The sequence below is a fragment of the Lemur catta genome, chromosome 18 (assembly GCF_020740605.2).
Source record: "Lemur catta isolate mLemCat1 chromosome 18, mLemCat1.pri, whole genome shotgun sequence".
Classification (NCBI taxonomy): domain Eukaryota; kingdom Metazoa; phylum Chordata; class Mammalia; order Primates; family Lemuridae; genus Lemur; species Lemur catta.
In genome coordinates, this window is record NC_059145.1 from 11,195,128 (window position 1) to 11,221,285 (window position 26,158).

Below are 26,158 nucleotides of genomic sequence, written 5' to 3' on the forward strand. Positions count from 1 at the left end.
CCAAGGAACACCTACCTACATAGGGCTTGCTATTTTACAGCAAAATAGCAGTATTTTACAATGCCATCTGTAAAATATTAATGCAATGGTATAATACTATCCAGTGATTATTGGCAATATGTTTTAAGTGCTTGCTTTTAAGTCATCCAGCCAGAAGAGTAAGAAGCAATGTGAATAATCAGGAACAGATAAATTTGGAGCTACACAAGGTCAAAGTATTTCAAAGTCAGTCAATGCAGTATGTGTTCAGGATGGCTACTGTTACAGCCAGAGATGATCATCTTTTGTCCTCCAGTTTGCCTGAGAGTGCTAATGCAATTGATGTGGGGCTTTGTAGAATTTTCTATAATCTCTTAAAAGATTTAACAGCAGGGATCCATTTGCCAAATTAAAGGAAAACAGATCCCTTTGTGTAGGTCTCAAAGAGGCTACATTTACACTCATCAAGTTGTTCAAAATATAAAACAATTTAGGAAGCAGGTGAAGTCCAATAAATAGATATTTTGCAAGCAACCAATTATTAATTTAATGTTTCTTGGGCTGGAGTTTCTGCCTATTTTTTAGAACTCTCCATTTGACTAATTTCAGTGCCTACCTCTATACCCCTGTTTTAGTGAATATTGCATATTTTTATTGGACACAGTTTCAACCCTCCTCCCCTTTACTTGTCTGTTCTAGTGGGATGAAACACTTGGAAGCCTCTGGCAAAGGCAACCAAAAAGAGCACATTGCTTATGTACTATGACCACCCAAGTTTTGATTAGAAAAGGAAATTACACTGGGAAGTATCTCTTCCCTCTTATAGCCTTAGAGAGACTCAAAGTCAAGGTGTCCTACTTTCCCACAGCTGAAACATAGGCAAGTGCTATAAGTAGCTAATTCACTTTCTCTGATGAGATACTGCAACTTGAACATCATGATACAAGTGGAGGGCATATTGGATGTGCGAGACTTCAGTAATGGCACTAGACGTTTAAGTAATTTTTACTACTCTGAAATTTTTCGCTATCCCAGACCTGGCTATCCTTGATCCTTGTTCTGTATGTGTCCCTCCAGTTCTATATGCTAACTGATATTCTTCATATATATATTTTCTTCTACTGAATTTATCTCTCTTGATGACAGCTATCAAAACCTATGAGATTCAGAACTAGGAATCTCTCTCAATGAACATTTTTGTAAAGACTGGGAAGAGAAAGCTTCACCTTTAAGGCTGAATACAGCTTCATGAAATAGGAAAAACAGACTAAACTTTCTGCCTTTAAAGTTTATTGGTTATAATGATATTTTTACAAAAGCATGATTACTTCCCAAAGTAGGCTATCACAGGACAATAATGCTCTTCCCCTCACTTTGCTGACCAAGAAACTCTACTGTTCAATAGAATCCTCTATATTGGAATCTCTGCTCCTCTATTTAAGGATGAGCTATGTTCCTTTTCACTACATCTTTAACTTTGATACCAGAATCCCATCACCTTTCTTTCCTTAGCACATGCATCATAGAGGAGTTTGCTTTACTTTCAGATCTTTTCATATCCCCCCATATTTCTCGGGTGTAGTGAAGGCAGGTGGAAAAGATAAGAAGGAATTGCTGAGATAGGCTTTTGCACGTTTCTTCATGCAGCAAAACATTCTGTCATTATCTATTTCTAGTACCACAGTGACAATGACAGTCTATAGCTTGGGAGGAACCCATCCTTTGGAATTAGTATGATACACTTCTGAGAATTATCTCAACTAAGAGAGTTTTGTGAGTAAATAAGTGATGACTTTGCAACCCAGAGAAGCAATATTCTGGTTCCCAATGAGTGACTAAAGGAGTTGGGGTCAGAACCTGACACTCTTGGCTCAAAAGCCAGAGTATTTTTTGGAATGGTTACCATGCTGCAAAGAAAATAATTTTCTATCACATTAATTCAAGAGTCATACATTTTATTCAAAGCAACAGTATTTCTCTTATACTATTCAAAAATTCAAACACTATCAGACAATTTTATTTGAGAGTTTGAACATGCTTCTTTTTTCCTAAAATGTCATCCACAACCACCTTTAGGTCAGCCCTGTCTGACTAACTCCTAAATTTTAACTTTGGGGATTAGTTAAGCATCTTCCTCCTTCCAGAATCTTCTCTTGTAGAGTGCCCCAACCAAGCTGTGTTCATTGCTCTACTTATGTATTTCCATTCTTTGAAAGCAGAGAATTATTTTTTTTTTTGCTGTGTTGTTACTACAATAAATATTATTTATTATTATCCTAGAATAGTACCTGCCACAAAGAAGTTACTCAGATATGCACTGCAGAAGCACAAGTCATACCATTGGTTTCTTATCCCATTTTCCTCTCCTATACAGATAGCTCATGATAGCAAATTAAGGATCACTTCAGAAAATCAGAATTGTAAAACCTTTCAGCAGTTTCACTGTACCAACTACAGCCTTAGGGTCATTACTGCTTGTATCATTAACATGTTATTTTTAAATTCCATGTGCCTTTATTCAATCTAGTCTGTTTTGGGCACTGCCTTGGGTACAGAGTATCGAATGTCAAATGCAACATACTGTTCACCGTCTAAGAATCTGACTTTCTAGTGGGGTGGATAACTAGGCAGATGGTTACAATGAAATGCAACAAATCTATGTTACAGTTATGCACGGGGTGTTGTGGAACTTATAGAAGAGACATTCCTAATTATATTAATGAAGCTTGAAAGCTAACAACAGAAGTTAAGTCTGTCTAGATTAAGCAGAAAAATAATTTGTACAAATTATGTTGGATAAGTTGCAGAATCACTGGAGAGGCCAGTGAACCAGAATCAGAAAATAAGCAGAAACAAAGCAAAAACAAACAAACAAACAAAAAAAAACCCAAAACAACAAAAAACAAACCAAAACAACAACAACAACAAAACACCAAAAAGAAAAAAAAGAAAAAACCCACAAAATATTCCACAGAACCAAGCTGGCTGGCTGGGCACTGGTGCAGTTTCTCCTGGAGATGGGAAGTTGGAGCTTATACTACTGCAGCCAACTGATGCCGGGTACCACATCCACCCATGAAAAATGGATATTCCTGCTGCTGCTGTCAATAAAATGGGTTTTCCATTGTGCCTGTTTCTTTATGTCTTTGTATAAGTACCACGCGCTAACCGATTGCGCCACTGGATCTTCTCTTTATGTCTTTGGATCTTGATTCATTCATTTATGGTAAGTATGTCTGATTAGCCAAGACTGGGTTAACAACTGTGCCCTAGCTCCAGGGGAGGTTGGGAACATGAATATCTGGCCTTATTAGCACTACAGTGATACAAGCCTTGTTCTCTTATCAAAACTTGTGTAATTGATCATTCCCTATTAACTTATTAATAAAGATAGGTGTAAAAATGTCGTGCTGTTAAAGACAAACGTTTACATCACTAGCCAAAATAGGACCATGAAGGAAGACCAGGTAAGAGATAGCTTTCCGAGGTGTTATGTTTTGACAAATTAAACTGGAGTTAGCTAGTGGTCCAGGCAGAAAGCGGAGCATTTACAAAGGTATAGAACATCCTGATACCACAGAAGGTTGAATGCAGTGGGGGAAAGTATATATGGTGGGAATTAAACAGGGTAAATATGGGAGTGAGACTGGAAATTAAAGCATACACCGGGTCATGGGGGACCTTATATTCCATGCTACACATCGCTTCCTTAATCCTGTACGGAATAGGAAGTCAGGAAGAGATACTGAAATGACTATATATGTGCTTCAGAAAGATCATCTACATAGCTGAATAGGAACCATGTTGGAGGGGTTATTCTGGAAGAATGGATAACCAAAGCTATTAATCAAGGTGGATAAAGTGGGTCCCAGAGCTAGGCAATGGTAACGATGACAGGGAGAAGGGGACACACTCAAGAGGTGCTAACAAATCAAGCGTGGGTTAAACTCTAAAACGTGCTGCCTACCACGGAGGATACAAAAATAAATCAAATACAAAGTCTTTTTGGGAGGAATGTACACTTTAGCTTTAAACACACCTAGAGATAAATAATATTATAACAGTTTTTGTGATTTTGTGTCCCGAAATTAAGTCCTCAAATGTTTAATATCTATATTTAAGCAAGGACTCCCAAACACCTTGTTAGGGATAGAATCTATCTAGTTATTAAAATGTGTCAGTTTTCCGTACTCACCATGGCATAGACAGGATTCCCATGTATGAGGAATTACAGCCTTGCTGTCCCCACACTGCTGTTAGTTTTATGTGGGAACGGCAAGAGGGAAGAATGGTGTAGACTCGGGGTGAGGGCAGCTGTAAGAAACCACAGCAAACAAATCTAGGGTATATTTTTTTGTGGCCTACACACAAATTACATTTTATAAGTGCTCCCTCTATATGCTTTCTCTTTTCTTAAAAGGCAAAGGAAAAAAATACAATTCTTCCTTTTCTCCTTCCCTTAGGGTGTAAGGATTAGATATCTTCTGTACTCTAGGAATTATGCTAGATCACAGAAACACAAGACAATGTCCTTGCCCTCGTGGAGCTTAGAATGAGCTGGGGAGACGGATGATTGGCAACACATACGCTGATACAGAATGTCCCACCTGCCAAGGGGAGAGGCCCACAGTGCTACGAAATCCCATAGTAAGCAAATCCAGCTAGTTCCCGAGGTCTAAAACACTGAAGTCTGGATAACAATTAATAAGTCAATTAAATCTTGATCTAAGTATTCTAGAAAAGAAGATTCACTAGGCCAAGGTGAATTATTAATTAAAAAGAAGTTGTAGAGTTTTTCTGAATAATAATTACTTTATAAGACCCATTGAAATATAACTATATTAAGTGATTGCCATGAAATACTAAAAGGGCAGTTCAAATGTTCTTTTAGGTTTTGAAAAGTTGGCATGTGTGAAGACAGCCTGGCAGTAACAAATCACTACTGTTTGCAGCTGTATTGTGAAGCAGCATCCCTGGGATCCTCTGAAATTGTCCGACAAGACTATAGGAGTCATGTGTAGTCCTCACGCTTATAATCCTTGAATCACATTTGCTTCAGAGAATCTGGAATTTATTAGTGCCATATGCTATCATACACATTTACCTCGACCTGCGCTTAGGAAAAGAAGTCTTTCTGTCTAATTTAGGTCATTTTATGTTGACCTGAATTTTAAAGCACATTGGGAGTGAATTTTCCCTCATTCCCTGCAATATTAAGAAATAAATTGCTTTTTATTTTTTGCCATTGCATGTACATTCATTCAAATAAACAGGGCAATTTATGCAAATATAACTGTTTTACAAAATCTCATCATCTGAGAAAATCATGTTACAGTCCTCTTTGAAAGTTCAACAAGGAACAGCAACCATGCATATTTAAATCTGCCAGGAGTATGCATGAGAAAAGAATTACTGAGGCTTTCTCTGACAGCTTAGAAAAATTGTGCCTAGACTTCCATGTTTTAAACCAATTATATGGCCCCCGTTAAAGGATGGCTTCTTTTCTCTGACATCATTGTCTTGGTTTGTTCTATCAGAGAGCAACAATGGAGAACTCACTCACTCACTGTGACTGTGTCATGGTGGAGATGCTCCAGGCTGTGGTTTATAAGTAGCCTCTGCTTCAGGATTTAAGTAGAAAAGTAAAATTTGGAACTAATGCATTCTAAAAGAATGAAGCCATTTATAACAAAGAAGAATCACAATCTTGAAAGTCAAACTACTCAGAGAGCATGGAAATAAATCCTTCCAGCCTTCCAGCAGGACAGAGAAAAATCATTGAGCCCACACACACACACACACACACACACACATGTACCCCACATACATAGGACAACTCAAATAGCTCACTTCCTTTTCTTCTTATACTTCTTATGTGGTCAAAGCATATTTATAAGAATAGTAACTCAGCTTATAAAATAAATGACCTTGTAATTACAACTGAAGGCAGATAACATCTGTCACTCTAGTTATTTTCAAACGTTTCAAACTCAGACAATAACTCTGCTTGTTGACAGGGAACCAGTGGGGTGTGCTGTAATCATGCATTGTTGGGTATTGAAGCCTTCCCCATGCAACTTCTTATTTATTTTATCAATCTGATGCAGCAGGCATCATTAATCTCACTCCTTCTATGAGAAAGCTTGGACTTGAAAAGTGAAATCATGTGTCATAGTTTTTAGAGTAAGGAAGCGATGGAGTCCATTATTCAAATTTAGGTCTTTCTGACACCATAACCAGTGTGGTTGCTTATTTGAGAGCCACAGTGCACACATTGGGCTTGGATCTTTTTTGTAGGTTAGGTTCTACAGTTATAGGATTAGGAAAAAAGTGAACATTTAAATTACCCTTGAGAAATCCCTAACCGTGAATACTTCCCAGAAATTCCAACAGAACAAGTTTTTCTTTTGTTTTCTTTCTTTTTTTTTTTTTGGAACTCGGATATATTGCTGTTTCTTTGGACATCAGAGGAAGAAGCTGGATTCTTTTTAGAGGTAGTGGAGTATAAAAATGTATCTTTAAATACTAGAACCATCTTTGGAGAAGCAAGATATTCATAGTATGGGGGTCCCACAGCAATGAAACTAACTGAATGAATCTCATGTTTTCTATGTTTTCTCTAGGTCATACACAGACTGAGTAGACTTACCCCACACTATTTAAATTGTAATTTTCTCCTCTCCTCTCTCCACTCTCTCTCTCCCTCCCTTCCTTCCTTCCTTCCTTCGTGGACAGAAGGGGTACTTTCTAAGCGTATAAGTGAATTCATTTGAATTAATTGCACATATGATACAGTTCTGATGAATTTTATTATAGATACACATCAAATACCAAAATACTTAGAAGAACTATTCTTTGAGACTTCACCTAAACCTTCAATGCTTTCTTGCATTTCTGCCGCACTGGCCAGCTTTTTACCTACTCCCATTGCCAAGGGAAAGGCTCTAAGAAGGAAAGATTTCATCCAAAATGGCTGCCACTGATATAACATTCATTTTTTTGCTGGCGCATTTCAATGTAGAATTAGCTAAAAATATAAGCTGGTGAGCTCATACCATATTACGAGGGCTTTTCCTTTTTGCAAAGTCATTATATAGCAAATTCTGATATCATGTCTTATGTTTCCACCAAATGACACCAGGAAAAAACAACCATAAAAAACTCACATACTCACCACTGACCTGTCTATACAGTATAATCTTCTATACACACTCAGAGCAAATATTTATCTTGATCTTAAGGCAAGGAAAGCTGTCCTTTACTAAATAATAACCATGACTTTGACCTCATGAATACTGTGAACCTTGTAACTGAATGGGCAGTATTCTGCCTTTGTTTTATCCAGCACACAGTTCAGTGTTAAATTTGGGACCCACTTTTAGCAATGAGGTAGTGCAAGATGGCATCTCAACCTTATCTCTGAGCCATGTCTTACTATTTTACCTATATTTTCCCTTCATCTTATCTATTTGTTTTTATTATGATATTTTAGATATTTTTCTAAGTCAGCCTCCAGCCTTATTTTGATCAAAGCAGAATTCAAAGAAACAAAGAAAGAAATAACAACAGAGTCATCAAAAATGATTAGGTATCTTTTTGGGAATTCATGAAGTCAATTGTTAATGAGTTCTATAAATCACAGCATGCCACGAGGCCAGAGTTAAGATTTCTCTCCGAATCAGAAAAATTCTAACTGAATTATAGCAAAAAATTTTCCCTTAGGAACACAGCAGCTGGGGCTACAGTAGTAACTGAGACAGACATGGTTTCCTATTAGTCTTGGGGACAATATAGGAAGACAAAACAAACAAGAAATTATACTAACCTATGATAAGGGCTGCAGGGAAAACAATCTGAAAACACAAGGCCAAGCCAGCACAGCCAAGAAAGTTTTTGTGAGTGTGTATGTGTTTGTGTTTGAAGCTAGAAATGGTGTTTAGAAGGAGATATTTCACTGACTAGGAGCTATCTGGTCAATAGTGTTAAGTCAGATGAGAGAGAACAAGAATGACCCAGATTTCCTGTGAATTTTTGAAATTGTGGCTAACAGTGATGCACTGAATAAAAAACATGGGGTTTACAAACAAGCCCTAGCTCCCTTCTTTTAGCATTCATGTACAGATATGTCAACCACATGCTGAGGCTTTACGTGTCTCAATGTATCTGTAGTCTGACAGTCAAACACTTACAGCTGTGTCCTCAGGATTTATGACATTGTTCCTCATGAAACGGACCTGTGTTTCCATTGCCATGCTTGTTTGTTTGCTTTTACAGTCAGTTAAATTTTCTGGTCAATAACAATTTGGATTGGATGAAATTCTTACAAACAAAACCGAGGACCTCATTTTAGTGTAAGAACTGTTTAGGAATATCCAAGCAAGTACGTGTATATGTATTTACTATACCCAACATATCCAGATAAGAAAACCTGAATCTTTATTGTCAGGATTCCTAAGTGGGAGAATTTTGTCTCATTTTTCAAAATCTGCACAGTGGAAGAGAGCTGGCCAAACATTTGAACCTATTACTTCCAATTTGAACTAAATAAATAAACATAAAAGAATCCTCTCCAAGTGCTTCTAAATAGAACTATCTTTCTCAAAATAATCTCAAGTTTGAAAGACTATTTGTCTAAATACATTCTACTGCCTGGATAATTCATTTGATTTTGTTTTGGCCAAGTCATTCAGAGGCATCACTGTCATTCTTCAAATCACAGTACCACTGTGATGGGGTTCACATAATTCTAAATGATTCCCCCCATTTTGGAGAGAGACAGGGAGGAAGAGCATCCACAGAGAGGCACATCTAGCCACATTTTTCCAAGTTTCCATATACAGTCTGGAATCCACCCTATTACCTATTAGACAGTGTTATAAGTGAAGACTTTACAGGGCTTTTGGAATGTGAGAGTGGGGACAGGATGATTCTTTGTAGTGTTTATTTAATAAAGTCTGAAGAGAACCCTGTAAACCACAGACATTTGAAGAGGGTCAACTTGATCATTGCAATCTTCCTACCTGCCTCTTTGGAAATCTGCGTGAAGGACTCCACACCTTTCTCTCCATAACTTCCTTCGGACGCGAGAGTAGACACATAATTCCAGCCTAGGGCCTTTACAATGTCTACCATGGCCTGGGCTTGGAAGGAATCTGGTGGCACCACGCGAGAGAAGAAGTCATAGCGCCGGTCGTCACTGAGCTCGGGTGCTGTTGACGCATAGCTAATCTGGGGGATCTGCAAAGACAAGAAAGCACCGCATGAGAGTGCACCACCAGCACGTGAGGGGCTCACTCGTACTCGTGACAATTCACTCATGACAGACTCGGGGCTTCAGCTACAAAGTGGATGCGTGTTTTGCCTAACATCACCATGTAATTGTCCACCAACCACTCCAGTGCAGCCATCCACTTCCTAGCAGCACAAAGGTATTGTCTTTTGTACCTCACCCTTTTATTTTCTCCTTTTAGAGAGAGGAAATGAGGAGGTCAGCATAGGAATTACAAGGTCAGGGTCATGGTGGTTTGGGAGACAAGGATTTGTAACCATTCTAACAAACATTTTGTATCCTGCTTTACTTCTTATAAAAATAGAAATAAAAACACAACAGCCTAACTGAACTGTGTATAGAGATTGGTTTAGGTGACACAGCTTGTGAATATTGGTGGGTATCATTAACCATTTAACATTGATTGATTGCTGGTGGCCTGCGAGGAAATATCTAAGTAAGTTGCACATACTGTCTCATTTATTCTTCACAAGAACGTTACAAAGCAGCTCTGGAACACCCTTAGCTCCAGGCAAGTGGGTTCCCACCCCAAAGCCTTCACCCCAGTGGTCCTTGCACTTTGGAGGGCCTTCTGTAAAATTTTCCAAATTCCCTTTTCGGTTTTGGATGACAGCTGGCAGTCCTGTCTGGGTAGAGCCCACAAGGTCCTCTGATTCCCTTATTTTCCCTTTAGGGCCACCTCTGACCCTCTGCCCCACCTGGCATTAACCAGATGTCCTGAGGAACTCTAGCACTCCTGCTTGCGGGGTGATCCTAGAGCCCCACAGAAGGACCCTAGGTAACAATCAAATTACTCCCCTTAGTCAGGGTAGTATTTATTTCTAGGGAACATTTGAGATAAGGCTACCTAAATAGTCCTAACACACTGATTTTACCTAAATAAAAAATGTATATAGAAAAAGCTGCAAAAAAAGGTTTGCCTGGAGTCTAAAATCCCCTAAGGGTAGCCCTGAAGTAGCCACATATGAGAAACCTGGCTTAGGACCTACCTTCAGGACCCCTATGCTAGTTACCTCTACAAAGCACCGTAACATACCCCCCGCCCGTTCTCTTTAGCAAGCAGTAGACAGGGATTGGTACAATTAACGTACATGTAAGATGATCAACCTGGACAAAATTCTGCTTGCAAACTCTTCCAGAACTTTTCCCCATTGAATCACACCAGTTTCTCCAGTATCTAAAGGTCAGTCTTGATCTTTGCTCAGACCAAACCCAACAGTCCACTTTGGCCCAAACCTGCCAAAGCTATACTCAAGCTAACTTTTTGAGCCTTTAAAACTCTACTCACTGTTAGCCTATTTATCTCCTCCCTGTGTAGTTTGTCTAAAGTGTGCCCATTTGCCATTGTTTAAGGCTGGTGACCACCTCTGTAAAGATCATTTCCCCACCAACATCTCTTGGTCAGCATTAGGGTTGAGCCACGTGGCCCTGATGGATGGCCCACCATCTTCATGCTACCTGTCCATGGTGCACTTCCGCGCTATGACCATGGGGGGGCGCAGGCTTTCTGCCCCTGACCCACAGGCCGAAGCCCACGTGAGAAAGCCTCTGTGACTGCTCATGTGTCTTACCAGAGCAACGCCTAATTATAGGGGTGGTCTGGTGTAGTGGAAATAAAATAGGATTTGGTATTCACGAGAGTGGGATCAAAGCTTGGTATTTCTGTTTGATAGTGTTTGCTTTGGCGAAGTAATTTCACCTCACTGAGTTGGTGAGAAGGAGGGATGATGAATGTGCATTGCTTAGCAGGATGCCTGGAACAGAGTGAGTGTTTAGAACACACGGTAATAATAGTCAAAGCAGAAAATAGTATGCTTTTCCTTACTACGGCTACCAAGTCCCCACATTTGACTCCCCAAGTTTTCTGTGACATGTCACATTCTCCTTCTTGTCCAAAGGCAAGACAATATTTTTATGTATTCCTATCATTGGTGCTTTAGAAGTAATGTCTACTATTTAGTCAACTCTTTATTTTGTGCCAGTCACGTTCTAAAAGTTTTACATGCATTGCCTTATCTAATCATCAGCAGATACTTGTACCATATCACATTAGACTACGTTATACTAATAGTAACTTGTTTTACAAAAGAGGAAATTGAGACTTGGAAGCAGAACGTGACCTTGCCTCGGGTCACAAAGCTGTAGAACAGAGAGCGCTATGAAACCGTCCACTGCAAATGTCTGAACTCTTACTTACAGAAATGATACTTTGCTGAATTGTCGCCAAAATATTTTAAAAATAAGCATAAAACAAGAAAGGCCAGTAGATTATTGGAGTCCAGGCCAATTTCTGTTCACAGCATTGAGTACATAGCCATTAAAAGTTGTTTTCCTGGTCAGTCTTAGACTGCTGTTCAAACATTTTATTTAAACACCTTGGAAACGTTTATATAAATACCTTAATAGAATGAGTTACCTATGTGTCATCTGTAGTTCGGAGGTTATAAGTTTTGAATAAAGAAAATATCAACTGAATAAAGGTTTTGGGCAGAAAAATAGAGCGAGGGAGGGAAGGAGGGAGAGAGAGAGAGGCTTTCCCTCACAAGAAATAAAAAAGAAAGAAGCCAAGCATGTCAATATATTTCCATCAATTTCAGCTTGTGGAAATGTAAAAGCTTCATGCTGTTGCGCAGATGCCTTCGCTGCCAAAATCCCTTCCTACCTCTGAAAGAGCGCTAATAAAGACACATCCACCCTCTGCTAGAATTTGCATTCATGTAGCTGCCGTAAAACATCAGAATTGTGAAGTGCCTCAATGCAAATGTATTTTCTAGACTGTGCCCCAAATTTTAGTAATGAAAATCCTGGTGAAAGAGATTTCTTTCCTCATTACCATGCACCCTTCAAAAATGATTGCTATCTGTGGTCTATCCCTTCCAGTGTAAATAAAAAATATCTCCTGGCTTAAGATCCCTATTTCCTTTCAGGCTCATGTACACCCTCTATCCAGTGATACTCATTGCTACACTATGCATATAATGATGCAAGAATAAGGAATAAAAGACCAAATGGATTTTTAGTTTTGAGACAAAAACATGGCTTTATAAGAATATCCCTCCTAGCAATAGAGAGGAAGGACTGGAAGAATTTATGTACCCTGTGAAATATAATGGTATCTATTTATTTAGCTCTTATGCAGGATATTTAGTTACTTGTTTCCAAAGGAATGTTTAAGCCTATATAGTAATTATTTTGAGATGTGTGTTATAATTGGTATATACAACTGACCCAATGATTATTAGTCATCTTTAGTGATTAACTCTTCTTGATAACTAGCTGAACTTATTCTTGCTGCTATTGAAACCCTCCCCTCTTGCCAGTCTTCTATAGAAATGGAGAATTTATCTTTTGATAAAGACAATGTAGTATGATAACACTTCAGCTAGATAAAAATAGATATCCCATTTCTTCTTGAGCCTCTTTCTCCAATTTAAAAAACCTAAAACACTTTTGATCTTTATCCTAGAATAAAATTGTCATCTTATTTTATTATTCTTTTCTCTTCATTAAGAGTTGTCTATCACACAAGAATGGTTTTGTTATTGATGAGTATCAAATAGGACTACAAACATCTATAACATAATCTTTATAGAATGAGTTTATGCTTTATCTTAGAAAACTACCTACATATTATTTATGTAAAATACAGAGAAACAAAAACAAGAAAATAAGTTAATTTTAATGCCTTGGTGCCTGTTCACATTTTGTTACATTTCTTTATTGTCTCTCTGTGTATTTAGGTATGTGCACATATATTATTATTAAAATATGAATCTTAGTCTCTTTTTCCCTTCCTTCCCCTCCCACTTCCTTTCTTTTCTTCTCCTGTCCCTCTCTTTCTCTCTCTCTCTCCCTGGTTGCATGTTATTCTGTCGTGTGGATATTTAACCTAAACCAAACTTTCATTGTTAAATATTTAAACCTTTTTCAAATTTTCACTATCACTAGAAGTGAAAACAAAATTCCCAGAACTAATCCAATTCTTTGTACACATCCATGAGCATTTTTTTAGAATAAAGTTTAAGAACCTCCCCCTTAAAGTGACAGGTGTACATGTAAATCTTCCTCAACATGGAGATTACTGTGGGTTGGTATATAAGGGAGAAGGACAATCTGTATTATTTCCTCCAAAATGGTTAACTACTTGTCCTAGCACCATTTATTAAATAATTAATCATTCTTTACTGAAAGAAAAGAATAGTTCTTGTCATATATTAAATTCTTAAAACATTGTTGGGTCTTTGGGCTGTACCTTCTACCAATCCCACTTTTCTGTCTTTCAAGACTTGGGCCAGTGTTTCACTATCTTGACTGTAATAAGCTTAGAGTATTTTAAGGTTATGTTAATTACAAAACATTCCCTCTTTATAACCTTTCTTTTAAAATTGATCATGGATAATCACGTTTTTAATTTTCCATATAAACTTTAGACTATTTTTTAAGTTCATAATAAAGCTCTATTAAGATTTTATGAGAATTACATTGTAGCTATAAATTAATTTGGGTAGAATTTATACATTTACAACATTTTATTTTCCCCCGTAGGAAAATATCTGATTTCATTCATTCAGTTGCTCGTTCTCTCTTTTTAGTAAAATCTTATAATTGTTTCCATGTAAACCTTGCACATTATTTGCTAACTTTATTTCTAAATAATTGTGTTTTTCATTGCATTATGTATGAGATGAAATTTTCATGTTGTTATCTATTTATTACCAGCATATAGAAATCTATTAATTTTTGTGTATTTTCTTAGTGAATTCTACCCTTGTTAAAATTTTTATTAGTTCTAATAGCTTTCAGTTTATTTTGTTGGGACTCCAGGTAAGCAAGTTATATTGCAATAATTCATTTAATTTTCTAATTATATCAGCTAGAATTTCCAGAAAAACAACAAAGAGTGGGGAAAATTGCTTTCCCTTTTCCTATTTTTCAACAGTGAGTGTTTTAAAACCAACTAGTATTTATTCTAATTTCTTGAGAAAATGTATAGTCAAATGAAAAATTAAGCTTGTTGTTTAAAATTTTATTTTGTCAATATACAGTCTTAGCTAGAACTCATAGTACATTTCTTTAGATTTAGAAAGAGATTTTTGGAAGGGAACTTGAAAGGGAACTTTTAGATCATCTGGACCAAACTCACCATCTCCCTATAATTTTGGAACTCTTTTCAACAATTCTCTGGGGACCCTGATCCAATCTTTGTGTCACCGTCTACAGCCATGTTTTTTGAAGCACTTCCTTTATAATTTTTATCAATATAGGTTGTCTTTATTTTTGTTTTGTGAACAGAATGGTGTTTCCTCAGGGAATCTAGATAAAGCTATTCTATGACCAATAACAAAATAATTATATTAATAGTATAAATTATCATTTAGCTTCTTTCCACATGTGAGACATCATTCTAAGAGCTATAATATACTATCTTATATTTTTTAAATTTTGCCACCTACAACCTTTCATTGAAATTTTTCTTACAAATATGAAGTGTAACTACTGACATGTCCCAGCGAGATTTTAATTTATATAAAGCTAGCATTATATCTTTTCTTTCTCTTTTAAAAGATCTTTTAAATTCTACTTGTATTGTCTCCTGATTGAAAAGCAGACTCGATGATGGCTTAGCACAGATTTGGTCTCACATGACTCAAGTAATGACATAAATGCCCTCTGAGGAACCCTTCCTCCTCTCCTCTTCCCATTCCCCTTTTTTGGGAAGCAGGGTCTTTTTCTTCACCTATGTCTCATGTTGTCTTATTTTAATTTTCACAACACCACATTTCTGTTTTTCTGTTTTTACAAATAAGCTATGGCACGGAGAGATCAAGAACCATTCCTAAGGTTACGTGTAAGTAAGTGGCAGATCTGGAATTCACGTGAAACATGTCTCTAAAGCCATTGCTCCTAAGCACTGTGCTACTAATATAATTCCTTTAGGAGAACATCATGTAGGTTAGAAAGCCTCACAGCTGATAGTTTCTTCCTCCTCCTTTATATTATGTTCTTCCACCTGCAATGTCTGATACTAGTTAAGCATTTCTCTCTCAGCACTGGGAGGAGTTAACCACTTTGTGTTCTTTCTGGAATACCACATACATTTAGTCTTAAAACTTCTCATTCTCTCTCATTAGATAGAGATATTCCCCGAATTATTTTTCACCTATATAAGAAGGACTTTCTGTCTACATCTTCACCAACACTCGTTATCTTTTGTCTTCTTGATAATAGCTATCAAAACAGGTGTGAGGTGGTATCTCATTGTGGTTTTGAACTGCATTTCCCTGACGATTTAGTGATGTCGAGCACATTTTCATATATCTGTTGGCCATTTGTATGTCTTCTTTGAAGCAAGGTTTATTCAAGTCCTTTGCCCATTGTTTTAAATTGGGTTCTTCGTTTTTCTGCTATTGAGTTGTGTGAGTTTTTTAAATATATTTTGGATATTAACCCCTTATCAGATATTGGTTTGCAAATATTTTCTCCTATTTAGTAGGCTGTCTCTTTACTTTCTTACCTGCTTCCTTTACTGTGCAGAGCTTTTTAGTTAGATGTAGCCCCATTTATTTATTTTTGCTTTTGTAGCCTGAGCTTTCTGTGTCATATCCAAAAAATCATTGCCAGGAAGATTTTCCTTCAATAAATCTCTGCTGACACATCACCTATGAAAATATCTTTATAACTTCAGTTATGCCAACAAATCACTGTAAAGTGTACATGGCTCTAGAATCCCAATTTGAGAAGAAAATATGTCTATTTCCTTGAAGATACTTTATTATAAGGTGCTCTATAACTTCAGAGTAAATACCTATGCGTGAATTCATACTCTCATATCTGCAATGTATTTCCTGACATCCAGGCTCCTCTTCTACAGAAATCAAATTTTCCTGTAGGGATTTTATCAGTACTTTCTAGAACACTATAGACTGTTTTGCTTCTGTATCACTAAATAACTTTAAGCACTGATTAAAACCAAATTTGTCATTTTTATATTGATCCTTCAGATTAATTTACAACTTTTGAAAGCTATGTGTATGTTGCTGGATGTTGTGATCTTTCCAAAGTCACTGTAGCACCAACCATTTCTCTCTAGTGTTCTTGATATGTTCAATATAGTCAAGAGCAAACAAGAGCAAACATGACACTCAAGTCTCTGTGGTGTTCTTCCCTTCTTACTTCACTGGTTTTAAAAATCAAGTATCTATAGCACTTAATGATATAATTTAAGTTGCTCAAACATATTCGTAATATTATAAAAACCTAGAACAATGTGGTAAAGGTGAAATTTTGGTCATACTTAACAATAATACTTCTCTTTAGTGTGTCTAAACTTGTCAATATTTGTCTTTAATTTCTTTTTGGGTATTAACAGAAAGGTAATTCCAAATGTGTAAGGGCCACAAAATACACCTCAGGAAAGTATTCTTTCCCACACTTCCCATGATTTTTTTCAATGAGTTTAATAAATGTCTCCACTACTTCACACCTTCATAAATGCATGCTTATCATATAAATATATGATAAACATGCTACATGTCCTAATTAATTTTCTTTATTGCTAATTTAAAGAAATTGTGAAAAAGAAAAACTAAACTTTAAACCAGGACTCTTCAATCTTTAGTCATTTGCAAATGTGCCTCATGTTTTTTCTCACATGCTGTGCCACGTTAATGAACACTACCATAGATTCGTACTCCCTGATCTGTTATTTACTTAACATTTTCAATTTTTCACTCTTCTTTGCTTAAATAAAGTATCAAAACAAACATCTTTTTAAGTCTACCAATATGCCTATGAATGACTCTATATTTATTTTAACATGAAACAGGAATAGGTAATTATTAATATTATCCATATATCTTTTATATACAAAAACATTTGCTTATGATCTATCTATATTTTATTTTATAGCATCTAGGTTTTCAGGGATAAGAAAAGTATTCTATCTTGTTGAGTGGACATGTTGCCACCTAGATTTCATGACTATACATTTACATAATTGTTTTTTAGATTTAGATTAAATATTTTAATACATCTATGATCTGTTTTCTAGATATCATAGACTAGAACTTTAAGTTTGTTTTCTTTTTCAATGGATAATCAAATGAATAGCCAGTGTTTTAAGAACAAATGATAACAAAAATATCTAATTGTATCTCATTATCACTTTTATGCATTTTTATGTAAAATTATATCCACACAAACACAAGGATTGTAAAAATTAAACCACTAAATAGATTTAATCTCATCATCTTGGATGGCTTACAAATTCACTATTCATGTATAAAATATTTACATTTCTTCTTTTTTTAAAGAAGCTTAATCTTCTTTGCTATGTTGTCTTAAAGTTATTGAGTTCGTTATTTTTCAGTTTGGATAAACTGACAATAATTTGACTTATCAAATTGGCATATCTTTGCTCCTCCAGGAGCCCATGTGTCACTCACACTTCCTGGTAATGAGGTTAAGTGAAGAGTAGACTTGCTGTGGATCTTTCTCTTCCTGAAAGGTCACCACTCCCACTGCCAGGCGGCCAGCACCTGCATCGCCATAGTACTCTTTGCCTCCCTGCCTTTCACAGTTAGAGGCAAAACTAATTTCACCTCTCCACAGGGGGTCGTTAACTAGTTGAAAAGGGATTTCCAAGTCTTTTTCTCAAAGAAAATCGCCTCAGTTTCTCCAATTATTTCTCTCAAGACACAGTCAGGCAACACTGATGACAAGAGAGGAAACTAGTTTCAAAGAGCCAACTTCTCAGAGCAGTTCTCATGCCTCAGAATGATTCCAAATTTATGTAGAAGTCAACTTTCCTTACCATTTTTAAACAATGAAAAAGTAAACAGGGAATAAAGACAGCAATGAAAACCATCACCTTTCAAGTCATCAGATAAAACAGTTCCCAAACTCCTATCTTACTATAAGATAGAAAAAGATAGGAAAAAAGCCCAATTCTCTTTGTTCCTAATTTTACCTATACCGTATTTATGGTTCTAAGAATTTCTGTAAATCTAAGAGAAAAAAAGCTAGGGGAAAACTAATTTCAAGAATAATCACAATGGACATGTAAATTACATCCCATATACCTTATAAACACTGTTGAGACATAAACATTAATATCTCGTCAACACAAGTGATTGTGGTGATCGAGTTATTTCCATGGCCTGAAAAAATAATCAGATGATATATCCAATTAGCAGCACACATTAATCTCTAGGAGGCGCTCGAGTGAGTTTATAGGAAGGTCAGTTGATGCGTTTTTCTGCAACATGGTAGTTTTCTTTGGTAACAAATATCACAATTCTAATTAAGCAATTATCTGTGTAATTATCTCTTTATTGTTCTCTCCCTTCCTTGAGAGTACTTACCCTCAGGGGGGCAAGGACCTTGTTCATCATTGTTTCACCATTGGAGACCACTCTACTGTGAATAGAATAGGATCAGCATTCATTGAATGGACAAGTAGGCTGGTAAATGAAGAAATGGAATAATCCTAAGAGAATAGAGCCCTTTAATGTGTTCATCATCTGCAAGATGGGTGTGTCCAGAGAGACCTCCAGCATCTGGGAGCTGTCCCTGCCCTGAGTAGGGCTCTGACGGGCAGCTTTAGGTCCTGGGGCCAACACTTTTCCTCACCCTATCTTTTCCTTGGCACACTTTTTCTGGGATTCCCTTTATAATCATTGGAATGTAAAACAAGGAAAGCTATCATGTGGATGGAAGTTCAAAGGTAAAAAGACCAAGAAAGTCATTTAGGAAGCTGCTCACTGTGTTTTTTCTCTTAGGTTCCAGTTGTGACAACTCTAGACAACATATACTACGGTGCCCCAGGGTTTGGTCTAACTCTGCGACACACTAGGATGTGTCATTGTAAACAGGCTGATTTCCCCTGCCTGCTCCTTAGCCTCCCTCCCCTCAGGAACCAGGCTGTCAGATGCAAGCGGGAAATTCAGTGTTTGGCATCCTGTGTACTTGTTTTTAGCTAAATGCCTTTACTCTATGTTAACATTGCTACTATCAAGTTGAAAAGGAAAAAGAAAGAATGAATAAAAGGAATATATCAAACAAATCTGGAGTAACTAACTCTATGTCACTTCCCATACATACAAAATCAAATACTATGTGTGTGTGACGTACTTTCACTTTCTAAGTGTTGACAAGATTGAGCCCTTTGAAATTTGATTTTACCCCATAATCACTACATAGGCAAGTCCCACTAGCCAAAGGGATCTCCTAGGCTTGCAAACATACCCTTGTAGCCATCATCGTACTGTCAACAGCTGTTAAAACAACTGAAGACCCAAGTCCAGATGTGCTGTAGATTACGTCAATGCGAATGTTTGAAAAATCCAAATTGCCACCACTGCTTCAACACAAACTCAATTTTCATCAAAATAAATTTTTGAATACACAAGGAAAGGAACTATTTAATTTGTTCAGAAAAAAATGAAAATCTGAAATGAGTTTAATGCACATTGGCCTTCTTACTCTCTGTTATATTCTCCCTGTTTATATTATAAGGGCAGTGCCTATGCTCAGTCACCTGGGGAACATCTTATTTTTGAAAAGGTGAATAAAATTTCTTTGTTCCTAGGGAATTTTCACAGCTAGGAAAAGCCATACAAAATTTACTAATGCTTGTTCCAGAGGGCAGTTTCACAAAACTTGTGAAAGGGAATTTTTGCAAGTATCATGTGCAATTAAGATAACGTTTCAGTGTACCTGTTGAGATATTAATGAACTCCCAGTGGGGCATTATTAAGTTCACAGTTAGCAGTAATTTCACTCTTAGTTCTTATTAAGCTTTATTGATATAGATCCCCCCAAAAAGGGAAAATGGTCGAATAATCATTTCAGGCTCATTCTTTGAAACATCACTGCTTTCAATTTATACTTATCTTCTCTCTAGATACCATCTCCGCTCGTATTAGAATGGTTGGGCAGCGAGTTTGATTTTTTGGTAATTTAGTTTTGATTAATTTATTCCGAAGTACTGAGGGATAACTAATAATTTTGAATTAGTTTAAAATCTGGAGTTTTATACAACCTTAAATTACTCATGAGAGATTATTGTCAATTATTGCAACTCTTTTTTCCTTCATCTTTCATTTCTTTGATTATATAACTCCAAACACGTTCACATTCTATGACTGTCATGTAACCATTTTCTTGAGATCCACGAAGTTTTGTGTGTGGCTGCAAGTCATATTTGTTATTGTACATGTTTAAAAGAATGCTAGCCATTGCTATTTTTATTACTATTGCTCTATTAATTCTTTATGCATTGGGATATGCAGTCACTTCACATACATAATCTCATGAATTTTTACAACAACCTGGAATAAACAGAAATACTATTATCATAGTCACTGTTTTTACCCCTTCAGCATACAGTCACCTTTCTTTTGGGTGCAGCTCCTTGACTTGCCTTTAGGAAGCACCTTTCCTCACCTTTGAGATCCTGTGGTTTAGGTGGACATGAGTGTATCTATGTGTTGGCACATGTGACACAAATTGGCCAGTCAGGACACAGGATGTCTTTAGCCACAGGATTGACTCAAGAGGAGTAACATGCCTGATCCAAACCGATGAGAATGAGTGAGATGCAATATCAGAATTCCCAGATGAAAGAAACGTCAGAGAGGAAATCCCATCAGGCTATGGCTACTGACAGTGATGCCGATGATCATGACGATGGTTTTGCCAGGGGAAGGTGGGGACACCTAGTTACCTCACACCCCTCACAGTGGGGGAATGTTAGGCACAGGGTTGGAGATAAAATATCTCTTAGAACTTGTCTCATGCCATTTTTTATGGGAACATAGAAAATAAAGAAAAAGCTGAGCATTTAAGTGGTTAGTCATAGTCCCAATAGCAATAACACATGTGGCTCCCATCAAGCTGGGCAAACTCCCCAGGGCTGTTTCTCTATCCATAAAAAGAGGTTAATCATCTGAACCTAGGATATGTCAAAGGGTTAAGATGGAATATCTACAAAATGAAAATTTTACATGCCATACTAACACACGGTGCTGTTTTGTCTGGCGCTATTTGCTTAGATAGGCAGCCTAGCTAGAAATGTGGGGGGGTTGCAGTGTGTGAATAGTGTGCGTGTAGCATGTGAACAGGCTCCCAGGCTTGCTGTGAGTTGGAGAAATACTTCCTCCTGTATCCCCACAGCATTCAGTGACATAGTACGACGAGGCCTTTCCCTCCCAACGTGGTACCACAGAAGTATCCCTTCCTGTTCTTAATTGTCTATGAACCATCTCTGGCCAGAAAACTAGGACTAATCTCTACGAACAACCATATGTTAAGAAACTAAACACAGTGAAGGGTTCTTTCAGAATTTCTCATATGTATTGAATATACCCTAGATCTCTTTCAGACCCCAGGGGCCAGAGTCTCATGCGTAGAAGTCTGGCTTCCCAAACACTAAAGGCTAACTTTTGGCAATATAAATGTCAAATCTCTGTAGAGTAGGATTTCTCAAGCTTCGTACTGCTGACGTGGGCCAGATAGGGCTTTGTTGTGGGGGGAAGAGGTGCTTAGGCAGTACAGAATGTGCAGCAGGACCCCTGGCCCCTGTCCACTAGATGCCAGCAGCATGAAAAATCAAATGGTTTTTCAGAAAAGGCAAAATATCACCTTGTGGTGGGGGTAGGGTTGGGGGTGGGGAGTGGTTAGACCCCGCTGTGGACCCCTGGGCTACAGGTCTATCTGTGGACAAGGACAACCACGATCATTATGCCACGGTTACAAAACGAAAATGAAAGCAGGAGCTATTTTTAACATCTTGTAGATACTCCATACTGTCCGCATTTTGCTTTCTACTTGCCAAACTTTCCCAATTATCAGAGCTCCCACTGTTTCCTAGCCATCTTCCATCATCTGGTCTCTCCTTAGAGTGCACAATGGCAACGCTGCTGGGAAGCTTAGTCCCTTCCACGGACACAGGCAGGAACTTCTTAAAGTGAAGAAAGACTCTTTCAGGAGAGAGGGAAATGAAACCCACGTGATTTTCTGAGAACCATTACCACATTTATAAGTATGTTCTAGTAAAAAAAAAAAAAAAATCTCAATTATTCAGGACGGTTGAAAAGGGAGTGTTATAGTTAATTGAATGTTCCAGTAAACTACATGGTAGGCTCTATGTGAATTCCGGTTTTAAAAAAAGTTAGTGGACAATGAAGTGCATTTAACAGAAAAGCTGCTGAACATGGTGCAATCTTCACTTACTGATGCAGAAGCCACTTGCAGTCAAGCAGGGCCGTGGGCTCATTCATCCCCATTGTACAAGACCACAGATGTAGATGTTCCAGAAGGTGAAGTTAAATCTGTGTTGATCCTTTGATTCCCTGAAAGCAGCTTACTTGACAAAGCATTTTTATTTACTTTTTTTCCCTTATAAAAAGGAGGAAAGCTGTGGTTTTTCTTTCTTTTTTATTTTTTCTTTCTTTTCCTGTTAGCTTTTATATGCCTCATGTTCTAAACAAATGAGCACTTGGTGTCTGTTTGTTACTACCAAAAAAAAAAAAGATTTATATGATTTCTGCATGGTAAATAATTCCTTATCATTTAATGCAGATAATACAATACCACATAAGTAGTATATGACCTTTTTTTCTTTATTTTAATCTGTAAATCTGAGGTGCAGCAGGTATATTAATAGTAATTAATAAGATAGAGCAGCTCTACACATGCTTGTGGGTACCTAGAAATTATTTGAAGAACGTATAAATAACTCCATGAGTGCGTTCATGCTTTGTTACTCACCAAACGGGGGATGTAATACGTGGTTTGTACAAAGCATATTTGACCCATAATCCCTTTTCCCCCAGAATATGTATTCTAATCTCATATGATTATTGTTCCTCAGTAACCACTTTGTTTGGTACCCGTCTAAATAAAATACTGAAAGGTCACTGAGGACAGAACAATGATTTAAACCCAGAAGTCTGGAAAAGATATGAGCAAGAGGTGTTGTCTAAGCTAGTTGGGAGAGAGGAGGCAGAGTTCCTCTAGCAAAAGAGCAAAGGAAAGCCTTCCCCTGGGAAAAGAAATGGTAAAAACAAATGCAGAGAGTAATGGAGAAATGGGGTTCCTTTGAAGAAATAAGAGAAACTTGCCTGGCTTGAGGGTAGAAGCCATATTTACATCTGATTGACAGCCAGAGAGAAGGATGTGGTGAGATGATGAAATAAATAAAATTAAGGTCAATCTAAATTTATATTGTTTCTTCTCCTATTATAATAATTACTCCTCCAAACTAATAAAATGTACAAAATCTTTGTAACATGCATTAATGCACTCTTGGAAGGATAGATAGGAGATACACGAACAGAAATCTCAAGAGCTAGCAAGTCCCCAACACCTCCAGTGCAGTAACTAACTAAGGGGCTCCTTTCCGAAGATACCAGCTTCAGTGCACAAGGACTCAATTAGACAGGGCGTCATTGATTCTTCAACAGCGTCTCTGTGACAAGAGGTTTTTACAGTTCCATTCGGTATTTGATGCAGGTCACTCCCTGCTGTTAAAAGGAGTAAGGAATTTGCTCACTTTGATAATAAGGATCTTTCCTGCCTACAGATCACAGGTATTGGTGGAAACAGCAAAGCTGAGCATCTGTCTTTCTGCATTTCTCTCTCAGTCTTTTTTCCTAGCTCCTGGATGGGCATATACGAACAGAGAAGGGAAAACACATTTTATCATAAGGAAAAGTGTTTAGCCATAGATCCACAATGCTAGTGAAATTCATAATAGAACCTGATAGTGTCGTGTGTGTGTGTGTGTGTGTGTGTGTGTGTGTGTGTGTGTGTGTGAAGAAGTACCATTTGTAAAATTTCCAAGATGTTTTTCAGCCTGGAGTGGCCTGGTAGGTTCAGTTCACTGCATATTGCTGAAAATATTGATTTGTTCTATAATTTAACATTTTCAATATTCCTTCCCCATATTCAGCGACTTTGACTTCTGCTATCATATCACCTGCCACCATATCATCTTCCAATTAGCATGATTGCATCTTTTTTACATGTAATTGCATTTTAGCTTGACTGCTTCCTGTGGAGATCAAGGGAGAGAGAGAATGTCACCAATGGCAGCACCACTGGCTGTATTTTAACAAGTTTGCTTCAGGGAAGATTTTAAGATAGAGCTGCTAATCCCTCCCTGAGGCGTGGGTTCTTATAAAGGTAAATCTAGGCTGGACTTCGGCGTTTGCTCTCCTCCAGATCTTGGCCTTTACATGCAAGGTCATGAGGGACATTTTAGTCAGAACAAGGTATCCCAAAGGGTCACGTGTGGGATGTTAGTGCTAGAGCAGTTGGATCTCCACTTTTACAGAGGGTAACAATGCTCAGAGAGGGAAAGTGATTTACCCAAACTCACTGCCAGAGAGTTACTGAGAAACAACTAGAATCACATCTTTTGACTAGGTCCTACAGTGATGTTTGTGAAAATCCATACTCCTCTGTCAAGGCATTTAGTCCCTGTGTCTCTTAGATTTCAAAATTAAAAAAAAAAAATGACTCATTTTGCTTGTTAAGCAATATCAATTATGAATTTGGTTACAATAATAGAAAATCAAAAATCATGCTTGGAAATTTGTTTATGTCTTTGGCACATTAACTAATCTGATAGGTGAACAGTCCGGATCTGGTATGGTAATTGTGATCACCAGCTACCTGTCCTGGCCTGTCAATTCCATCCTCAACGTTGTCCATAGTTCCAGATGTCTGTGAAGTTCTAGCAATCATGGTCTCATTCCAGGCAGTAAGAAAGGGGATGTGGAAAAAAGCCAATCGGGCACATTTTCCTGTAGGGTGAAGTCGTTCTAAGTCACCTTCCCAGCTCGGCACACAGCACTTCCACCTGTATATTATTGTCCAAAGTAGTGTCAGAAGTCAGCCCTAGTTGCAAGAAAAGATTTTTGAAAAGTTGTAATCTTTTAGCCATGTCTGTTGTCACCTCAGATAAAACTGAGGTCTACACCTAAGGAAGAGGAAGGCAGAGACAGACAGTGGCCATCATCTGCTGCAGTCATGAAGGGTGGTAAGCGTTGGTCTTGTGCTGCTCTAGGTCAGGGCACTTGTGAATAGATACAGTTGATGATTTAGATGTCATTAAATCAATCTTTAAAATATTTGTGTAGAAGGCAAAGAAGACAAAGTCAGGAGGCAATAATTCCCTAGTAGGGTATTAATTGTATGTTTACCACAGGCAAAAAATGATGTCGAGAGTATACTTTGATTAGGATCATCTTGTAATGACCCAGAACGGTGCTTGCTCCTACTTACATGAAAGTACTTCAGGCACAGGAAGCTCTAATGGCATGGTCTCCATAATGTTCCAATTCTTCTGCTATGAACATCTCTGAATGTTCACTAAGCATGTTCAACTTTCTCCTACAAAAAGACTCTTATCAAATGTTTTAATACAGGAAAGCTTTTTGTTTGTTTTTTGTTATTGTTTTTTTTGAGACAGGGTCTCTCTCTGTCACCCAGGCTAGAGTGCAGTGGCATCCTCATAGCTCACTGCAACCTCAAACACCTGTGCTCAAGCCATCCTCCTGCTTCAGCCTCCCAGGTAACTGGGACTACAGGTGCGTACCATCATACTCAGATAACTCTTCTATTTTTGTGTAGAGACGAGGTCTCATTCTTGCTCAAGCTAGTCTCAAACTCCTGGCCTCAAGCAATCCTCCTGCCTTGGCCTCCCCAAGTGCTAGTATTACAGGTGTGAGCCACTGTGCCCAGCCCAATACAGGCAAGTTTAAGATTCATTCAGAAAACATTTTCTCCCAACTTCAGTTTAATGGCAATTTTGTGATAGTTTGTTGAGGTTCCTGTGTTATTTTCCACCAAATGTTTCCCCATGGACTGGAAAGATAGCTTTCT

At 37.6% G+C, this 26,158-nt stretch overlaps 1 pseudogene; it reads right to left on the minus strand.

The window, feature by feature from the left end:
• LOC123623380 overlaps positions 1-10,613 on the minus strand; it is a 49,943-nt pseudogene extending 39,330 nt beyond the window's left edge.
• Between the last annotated feature and the right edge of the window lie 15,545 nt (positions 10,614-26,158).